Genomic DNA, 8,806 nt, shown 5'->3' with positions numbered 1-8,806 from the left:
AGTTTGTTAGGGGGAAAAAATGTATGGAATAGAGCTAAGCACAGGCAAAATCCTAGAGGAAAACCTGGTTTTGTCTGCTTTCCAACAGACACTGGGAGACAAATTCACCTTTCAGCAGGACAATAACCTAAAACACAAGGCCAAACATACACTGGAGTTGATTACCAAGTCGACATGAAATCTTCCTGAGTGGCCTAGTTACAGTTTTGATTTAAATCGGCTTGAAAAACTTTTGTCAAGACTTGAACATGGCTGTTTAGCAATTATCAACTACCAACTTGACAGAGCTTGAAAAATGTTTAAAAGAATAATGGGAAAATGTTGCACAATCCAGGTGTGGAACGCTTTTAAGAGACTTACCCCAAAAGACTCACAGCTGTAATCGCTACCAAACGTGTTGCTAACATGTATTGATATAGGGGGTTGAATACCTATGTAATCAAGATAGGTTTTTTTTGTTATGTTTTATTTTTTTTTTTACAAATGTTAGAATTTTTCTTCCACTTTGACATTGGAGTATTTTGTGTAGTTCATTGACATTTTTTTTTGAATGAAATCCATTTTAATCCCACATTGTAACAATAAAATGTTGAAAAGGTCAAGTGGGGTGAATACTTTCTGAAGGCCATGTATAAGAAGTGGTGTGGAGGAGGCCAATCCAGGCATTCACTTCTACTGCCCACTGCAGGTAGATCACAGTCTCCTGATAGATTTATACTGTTGTTTAAAGCCTGGCCTGAACCCAGGACAACTCAGGGAGGCTTGCGGGTAGTGAAGACTGAAGAGCAAGAGACCCATTCTAGTCTCAAACAGAGTCACATCGACAGGGCAAATATTGACCCAGCTCTCTCTCGCTTGCTCCATCAGTGGCTGGTCCTTTGAGGGGAACCAGCCCGTCTGATTGGCAGTCCAGTAATTCACGCTTATTAGTGCATCACAGAGTCATTAGTGAGGCCTGCCAGAGTTCTGCTGCAGTTACCCCGGAGTCGTCTTTATCACCATGTCAACCACTAACCTCATTTCCACAGTCCCTTCCACCAGGCATTGTGACTCTCCCAGACTCTCTCAGCCCCTGAATGCAATGTTAAACCCAGTTGAGGGCATATGAGTGAAAAGATTTCGTCCCCAAATCCAAAAGGCAAGGGCAGATAGTCCTTCTGGACTGTGGGGAGAGGGGGAGAGAAGCGGGGAACAAGGGGAGAGGAGGAGAGGGCCGAATAGGGTTGGGGCTGTCTGATCTCCCATCCCCCGCGGAGTGGTTTGGTCTAGAGTGGCATTTGCTAGCTTTTCATTTTCTCCAGCGAGGTCATGAGTTAACCTCTCTCACAGTACAGCTATTGAGGGGACTGGGGAGCAGGTGAAGAGGAGAACTGTAGCATGACAGCTGGAAAAACAATCTCCCAACTAGGGCCACTTTGATCCAGAGAGTTTGATCTCTGCACATGAGAAACTGATGGTGTCGCAGAGAACAAAATATCACAACTTACAAATGTAGAGAAAATTGTTGTGCCATCTTTTATTTTTGGGAAATAAACAAGTGCATTGAAATATAAAAAAACATTTTTCTCATAAATGCCCTCCCCTTTTGTGCAACAGTTCCACTTAGAGGCAATTTGCTTTATTCTGCAAGCAAAGCAATTCACAGTTTACAGTTTATTCAATAACTGCCAGACATTTTAAAAGCAATAACCATACAGTGTACTTAGCAATTAGGGATCTATTTCTCTTTGATTTGAACATGTCACAGAGAAATCAATAAGAGGTCAAAAAATGTTGTACACAATATTTGGCCTTTTGCGATTATATAATCATCAACATTATCATCTGGTATCGTGTCCGTATTTCGACCTCAGAGATGCTTAAATTGTCATCATTTAATTGAAAGTATTACATTATACATTTATATTTCATGGTCATGTGAAAACATATGAAATATCTCTACAGCATTAATGAAATCCATGAATTTTTCCATTACAGTAGCTCACAATAAAAATATCCCTGTTTTAGTGTCCCTTTTCAATACATTTGAAATAGGATGTATAGTCCAAGGACTGCACCGCAAAGACCTGAGTCAGCTTGCAGGCCCCATCACACACAATGTTATCATCATAGCTCACCATAAAATGGCAAAATACTTCTGAAACGCTTCACTTTGCCCCATTTCAAAACTCAGGGCAAGTTGTAACAAGCTGTGTGGTTGAATATCCTTTAATCCAAATGGTTCAGTGATTACGTATTCAAGTTTCCAGTCAGATCTTTTTTCTTGGTTGGCTTCGATGAGATTCAAGTAGTACTGCCAAATATCCTTCAGAGAGAGAAAAAATACTATTTCAAAAGCATGAAAAGCCAAAACCTTGATCTGAGAGAGTACCTTGATTAGAAGTAGATTTGTTATGAATGACAGCACCATTAATCATGAAGGAACAGCATTGCTAGGGCAGGGATCATCAACTAGATTCAGCTGCGGGCCGATTTTTTTCTTGAGCGGATGGTCGGGGGGCCGGAACATAATTACAAATCATTTGTAGACTGCAAATTGACAGCAAGAAGCCCAAACCAATATAATATTTGACTAAAACATAATGATTTCAAGCCTTGCTTGCATTTGTATATGATCACGTGTTTCTCTCTCTATTATGCGTGGAAATACTAGAGAATAGACTTCCAAAATGTATAATCATTTGGAGCTGATTTCAAGGGCTTTTTACAGTCTTTTATGTCCAACAATGAAAATCCCCCCGCTCCCTCCCCCCAAAATGACCGCCAGTTGGGGAACCCTGGTCTAGGGATTTGTTAAGTTGTTGAGACTGAATGCTCCCCATTTGAAAAAGTGTTGTCAAGATGTCTCTGATTCGTTCGTATTTTCCACATTGCTTTTCTTAACAGATTACCCCAGGAAGTAGAGCTACAAAGAGACTAACAGTAATTTTCAAAGGCTGGGGCCTTCCCACTGTTGACTGTGGCGGTTACATGTTTGAGCTCCCGTCTTTGGGGCACGCTGAAATCACATGTAAGCTACTCTGAGCTCTATGCTGTATGAGCGAGAATCACATTGGGATTGCTCTGTTGAAACTGTACTTTAATAAACCAAGCCAAGGACAGATCAGTGCTGACCTCGTGAAAATAATAGGAGGGAAAGTGAAAATGCAGAACTGAAATCAGTCTCTGCATGGTAATCATGAAATAAGTTCAGCTTAACTACATCACCTTGAGAGGGTTAATGTTAGACATAAGGATGATAATACATAATGAATGGATATTTCCAAATGAAAGTAGATTGTCCCAAACCCCTGGATAATGGTGGTTCACAAGTTAACTGAATTCCCTACTTACCAGCAGCCCGTAGTCCTATGGGTCATAGTGCTACATGTGGAAGGCTCTGTTGTTGGAGTACGGCTCTTCTGCACTTTTGATTGGAGTAACAGCCGGTGTGACAAACAGGGAATTAACCGGCTCCCCTTCAAAGCAAACAAATGATAATTTGGGTAAATAAATACATGGCTAAAGGCATTAATTCCTTAGTTCCTCCTCCATTGCATTAAGCTAGCTAATTATACAAACACGCAATTTTGTGGCTGTGGGGATTCTAGCCAACACCGACAGTCAGGATAACACTGAACCCACAGGAGGTGTATGAGTCACATTGGTCGATGCCGATTGTCTGAGTAATTTGAGGTGGAATTGAACACGATCTAAACGCGTCATTATAGTTGGAAAGGTAAAAAAAAGGTCACTTAGAGTATGATGCCTCCTTCACACAATGATACGGTATGTAGGAAGTAGAGTTCAGAATTTGATGACAGATAAAAATAATGTTCAAACCTCATCATGACCCAGTCACTTACCAGACAAAAATTCACTTTTGCAAAAGAGGCTATGATTAAGTTAACAGCATATGATCTATTGAATACTATCGAATGCTATCAATACTATAAGTTAATCAATACTAGTTACTCCTTGATGACAGTCACTTATCCAACGCAGAGTCTTGACGCTATCCAGTGACTCACCTTGCTGATCCTGCAAGACCATTACGCTGTCTCTATGAGTGTGGCCATAGAAATACCCTGAGATGATCTCCCTGTAGTTGCGAATTATCTTCACAAGTCTCTCACTGTAGAGTTCTCTGACGGCCGTGGTGTTCCTGGCATAGGGCAAGTAACCCACTGGAACATGAGCAATGACAACCTACGGAGGGATGACAGGAGAAACAGCATGCTTAGGCATGATGGGACTGGTTTGGAGTCAAACCTTACTTTAAAAAATACTTACATGTTATATCCTGTATAAGCAGACATCTGGTGCTTAGAATCCATGCAGGACTATTCGGAAGCCCTCAGCACCTGGCTAGACATATTCCTTCTACTAAGTCATGTAGCTACAGTGCCTACAGAAAGTATTCACAACCCTTGAGTTTTTCCACATTTTGTTGTGTTACAAAGTAGGATTAAAATTGATTTGTCATTTTTTTGTCAACAATCTACACAAAATACTCTAATGTGAAAGCGGAAGAAAAATTCTAACATTTGTAAAAAAATATTTAAAAAAATAATGAAAAATAAAATGCTAATATATCTTGATTAGATAAGTATTCAACCCCCTGAGTCTGGCTAAAGCATGAGAGAACTCATTTTAGGCCTGCTGATCAGGCCTCTTGGTACTTTGCAATTATTTTTTGCATTGTTTTTAATGTCCATAAACATTACATATTGATAACCATTGTAAAACTCACAATAACTTGACCCAGCACACAATAACCTTACCTGATCTTCAACTTATTGTCCTGTGTGGCTCAGTTGGCAGAGCATGACACTTGCAACACCAGGGTTGTGTGTTCAGTTCCCACGGGGGACCAGTACAAATTAAAATGTATACACTCACTACTTTAATTCGCTCTGGATAAGAGCATCTGCTAAATGACTAAAACATACATTTTGTGAAGGAACTCTCAGTTGGTGTAGCCCAAGGTGCGACTGATAAGCCTGAACACAATCCTAAACTATATCCCCAATAAAGTGACGGTGAATATGAGTGACCCAGCAGGACAGTTCCATTGGCTGCAGGACACCCTGGAAATATCCTCATAGAGAATGGAGAAGGTCAAGAGGTCAAACAGTGCATTCAGAAAGTATTCACACCCCTTGACTTTTTCCCAAATTTTATTGTGTTACAGCCCAAATTTAAAAATGATTAAATTGAGATTTTTTTGTCACTGGCTTACACACAATACCCTTTAATGTCAAAGTGTAATTATGTTTTTCTTTTTTTTATTATAAAAAAATGAAACGCTGAAAATGTCTTGAGTCAATAAGTATTCAACCCCTTTGTTATGGCAAGCCTAAATAAGTTCATGAGTAAAATTGTGTTTAACAAGTCACGTAGTAAGTTGCATGGACTCACTCTGTGTGCAATAATAGTGTTTAATATGATCTTTGATTGACTAACTCATCTCTGTACCCCACACATACAATTATCTGTAAGATCCCTCAGTCAAGCAGATAATTTTAAACACAGATTCAACCACAAAGACCAGGGAGCTTTTCCAATGCCTCGCAAAGAAGGGTACCTATTGGTAGATGGGTAAAAATTTAAAAAGCAGACATTGAATATCCCTTTGGTCATGGTGAAGTTATTAATTACACTTTGGATGGTGTATCAATACACCGAGTTACTACAAAGATACTGGCGTCTTTCCTAACTCAGTTGCTGGAGAGGAAGGAAACCGCTCAGGGATTTCACCATGAGGCCAATGGTTACTTTTAAACAGTTTGAGTTTAAAGGCTGCGATAGGAGAAAACTGCAGATGGATCAACAACATTGTAGTAAGTCCACAATACTCAACTAATTGACAGAGTGAGAAGAAGAAAGCCTGTACAGAATACATGTTTTCTGCAACAAGGCAATAAAGTAATACTGCAAAACATATGGCAAAGCAATTAACTTCTTGTCCTAAATACAAAGTGTTATGTTTGGGGCAAATCCAACACAACACATCCCTGAGTACCACTCTCCTTATTTTCAAGCATAGTGGTGGCTGCATCATGTTATGGGTATGCTTGTAATCGTTAAGGACTGGGGAGTTTTTCAGGATAAAAAAGAAACGGAATGGAGCTAAACACAGGCAAAATCCTAGAGGAAAACCTGGTTCAGTCTGCTTTCCACCAGACACTGGGAGATGAATTCACCTTTCAGTAGGACAATAACCTAAAACACAAGGCCAAATCTACACTGGAGTTGCTTACCAAGAAGACAGTGAATGTTCCTTAATGGCCGAGTCACAGTTTTGACTGAAATCTGCTTGAAAATATATGGCAAGACCTGAAAAAGTTTTTCTAGCAATGACCAACAACCAATATGACAGAGCTTGAAGAATTTTGAACAGAATAATGGTGTCACGTCCTGACCATAGAGAGCTCTTAATTTCTATGGTAGAGTAGGTCAGGGCGTAACTGGAGGGGTTTATTCTAGTTTAATTTTTCTATGTTGTTTGGTTCTAGTTTCTGTTTTTCTATGGGTTTTTTTGTTGGATGATCCCCAATTAGAGGCAGCTGGTCATCGTTGTCTCTAATTGGGGATCATATTTAAGTAGTTGTTTTTCCCACCTTTGTTTGTGGGAGATTATTTTGAGTTAGTGCATGTTGCACCTCTGTCGTCACGGTTTGTTGTTTGTTGTTTGTTTATAGTTTATTGTTTGTATTGCGAAGTTTCACATTTAAATAAAAGATGTGGAACGATATTCACGCTGCGCCTTGGTCCGTTCCTACACACAGACGTGACAAATGGTCAAATGTTGCACAATCCAGGTGTGGAAAGCTCTTAGAGACTTACCCAGAAAGACTCACAGCTGTAATCGCTGCCAAAGGTGGTTCTAACATGTAATGACACAAGCAACTTACCTTCTCTCAGAGTTACAAGGGCTTCTGGGTTCAAGCGAGGCTCTCACAATTTGGCTGCAGCCTGGTAAATATCATTGGTGGAGGTCAGAAGTTGATCCTGAAAGTAATGTTTAACACGATCTTGAAAATACAGTACATATACAAAAAACATTCATATACAGAAACATTCTTATAGAGGTAAAATAGGCAATCAACTGCTGCCCACACTAAAAATGCATGAAGGAAACTTTATCTTTCAGACATGCCGATACAATCTCTGGTTTGAACCAGGGTGTCTACCACTGTCAGCATTTAACCAGATGTCTATCCATCACAGGTCATCTCCACCCCATCAAATAAATAGAATACCTGGGGCCAGTAGTCGTGGTTCCCGAGGGCGGGGTACACCGGCATGTCTAGGAGGAACTCCCTGATGGTTTGAGTCATGTTGCTGATGACTTGGATCACCACGTCCGTGGACAGCTCCCCTGATGGGACATGTGGAGGGCTGTCTCTGGAGAGAGGAATAAGCTCATTCCAATAACTTATTACAGAGAGCCCAGGGCAGAATTAATGAAATAAAACAAAGATCTGCTAATGTGTTACCCATAAATCCCTGTAATCCAGGAGTTGTCTTTTTTCACATTTGAATCTAGGTGCAGTGGCAGGGCCTTTCACCAAAGCATCTTAATTATGCTTAACAAGCATTATACATGCCAATAAAATGTCAGGCTTAACCGATTAACTGAAGATTTGTGAAATAAACTAGCTTAGCACCATACACATGCAGTACAAGTCCTTTCGTGTTATGTGTGATTCACATTTTCAGGCCTTAGCATAGCATTTAGTCCATTTTTAGTAGCCTTTGCTATGCATTGCTCTTTATTCATATGCACACCTATCTGATGCGGAGTTGTCCCCACTGGTTGAACGTTGGCATAATGACTTTATAGCACTTGGTTTTAATATCAGCAGAAGTTATTGTATGGATGATTTATGGCCTATTTGGCTGCTGTGCAAATTGCTTATTGCATTTCGGGTCGAGACACAGCCTAGAGCCGTTTCAAGATGATACACTATACAGACATTGTTCATACTTCAGTGAGCAAATCACTGATTGGTTGCTTATTTTACAACAATTCCATCAGTGGCAATATCATTGTTAGTTATCCAATAACAGGAAGGAGGAAGCAATATGTTTTTGTTAGTTGTTTAACCTCTCAAAAGTTGCACAGGGTACTCCTCCATTAGTGTTGTATATGAAACAGGAAAACAAATCCACATTAACACCACATGTTGTTTTCCATACCATAGAAAGCTACAAACCTTGTCCAGATCATAAACTCTGGCTGTGGGGCAACTTGTCTCATGTGCTGGAAAGCTGACAGGATGAGCTGGTAGAGTCACACATGAAGTTTCCAAAAAGACCAGGGTTTGAGGCTGGGACACCCTTAGAGGAGAAACACACTTTGGTGTATTCATCAGTCACATGGTAGGTGGGGTCAAAATGCAGGTCAAAGATGTGCCTGAATCTCCCTGAAATTGAAATATTATTGGGCATGTTATATCAATCTATTGTATTACATGTAGGGGATTATGTAATTCATGCTAGTCAGGATTTATTAACTATAGGTAACACAACTCAGTGGCCAGTTTATTAGGTAAACCCATCAAGTACCGGGTCGGACCCCCCTTTAACTCCAGAACATCCTGAATTATTTGGGGCATGGATTCTACAAGGCGTGGCGTTCAAACATTGCTTCATTGGTATCAAGGGACCTAACCAGAAACATTCCCCACACCATTACACCACCGCCACCAGCTTGTACCGTTGACACCAGGCAGGATGGGGACATGCGACTCCTGCTGCTTAAGCCAAATACACAAAATTCTAAATCACACTATCAAATCAAATTTATTTATATAGCCCT

General features: G+C 40.2%; 1 pseudogene; it reads right to left on the bottom strand.

The window, feature by feature from the left end:
* Positions 1-1,492: 1,492 nt before the first annotated feature.
* Positions 1,493-8,470, bottom strand: LOC115191656 (acid sphingomyelinase-like phosphodiesterase 3a; annotated as a pseudogene).
* Positions 8,471-8,806: the final 336 nt, after the last annotated feature.

The sequence above is a fragment of the Salmo trutta genome, chromosome 1 (genome assembly GCF_901001165.1).
Source record: "Salmo trutta chromosome 1, fSalTru1.1, whole genome shotgun sequence".
Taxonomy (NCBI): Eukaryota; Metazoa; Chordata; class Actinopteri; order Salmoniformes; family Salmonidae; genus Salmo; species Salmo trutta.
This window is presented reverse-complemented; position numbering and strand designations above follow the sequence as displayed.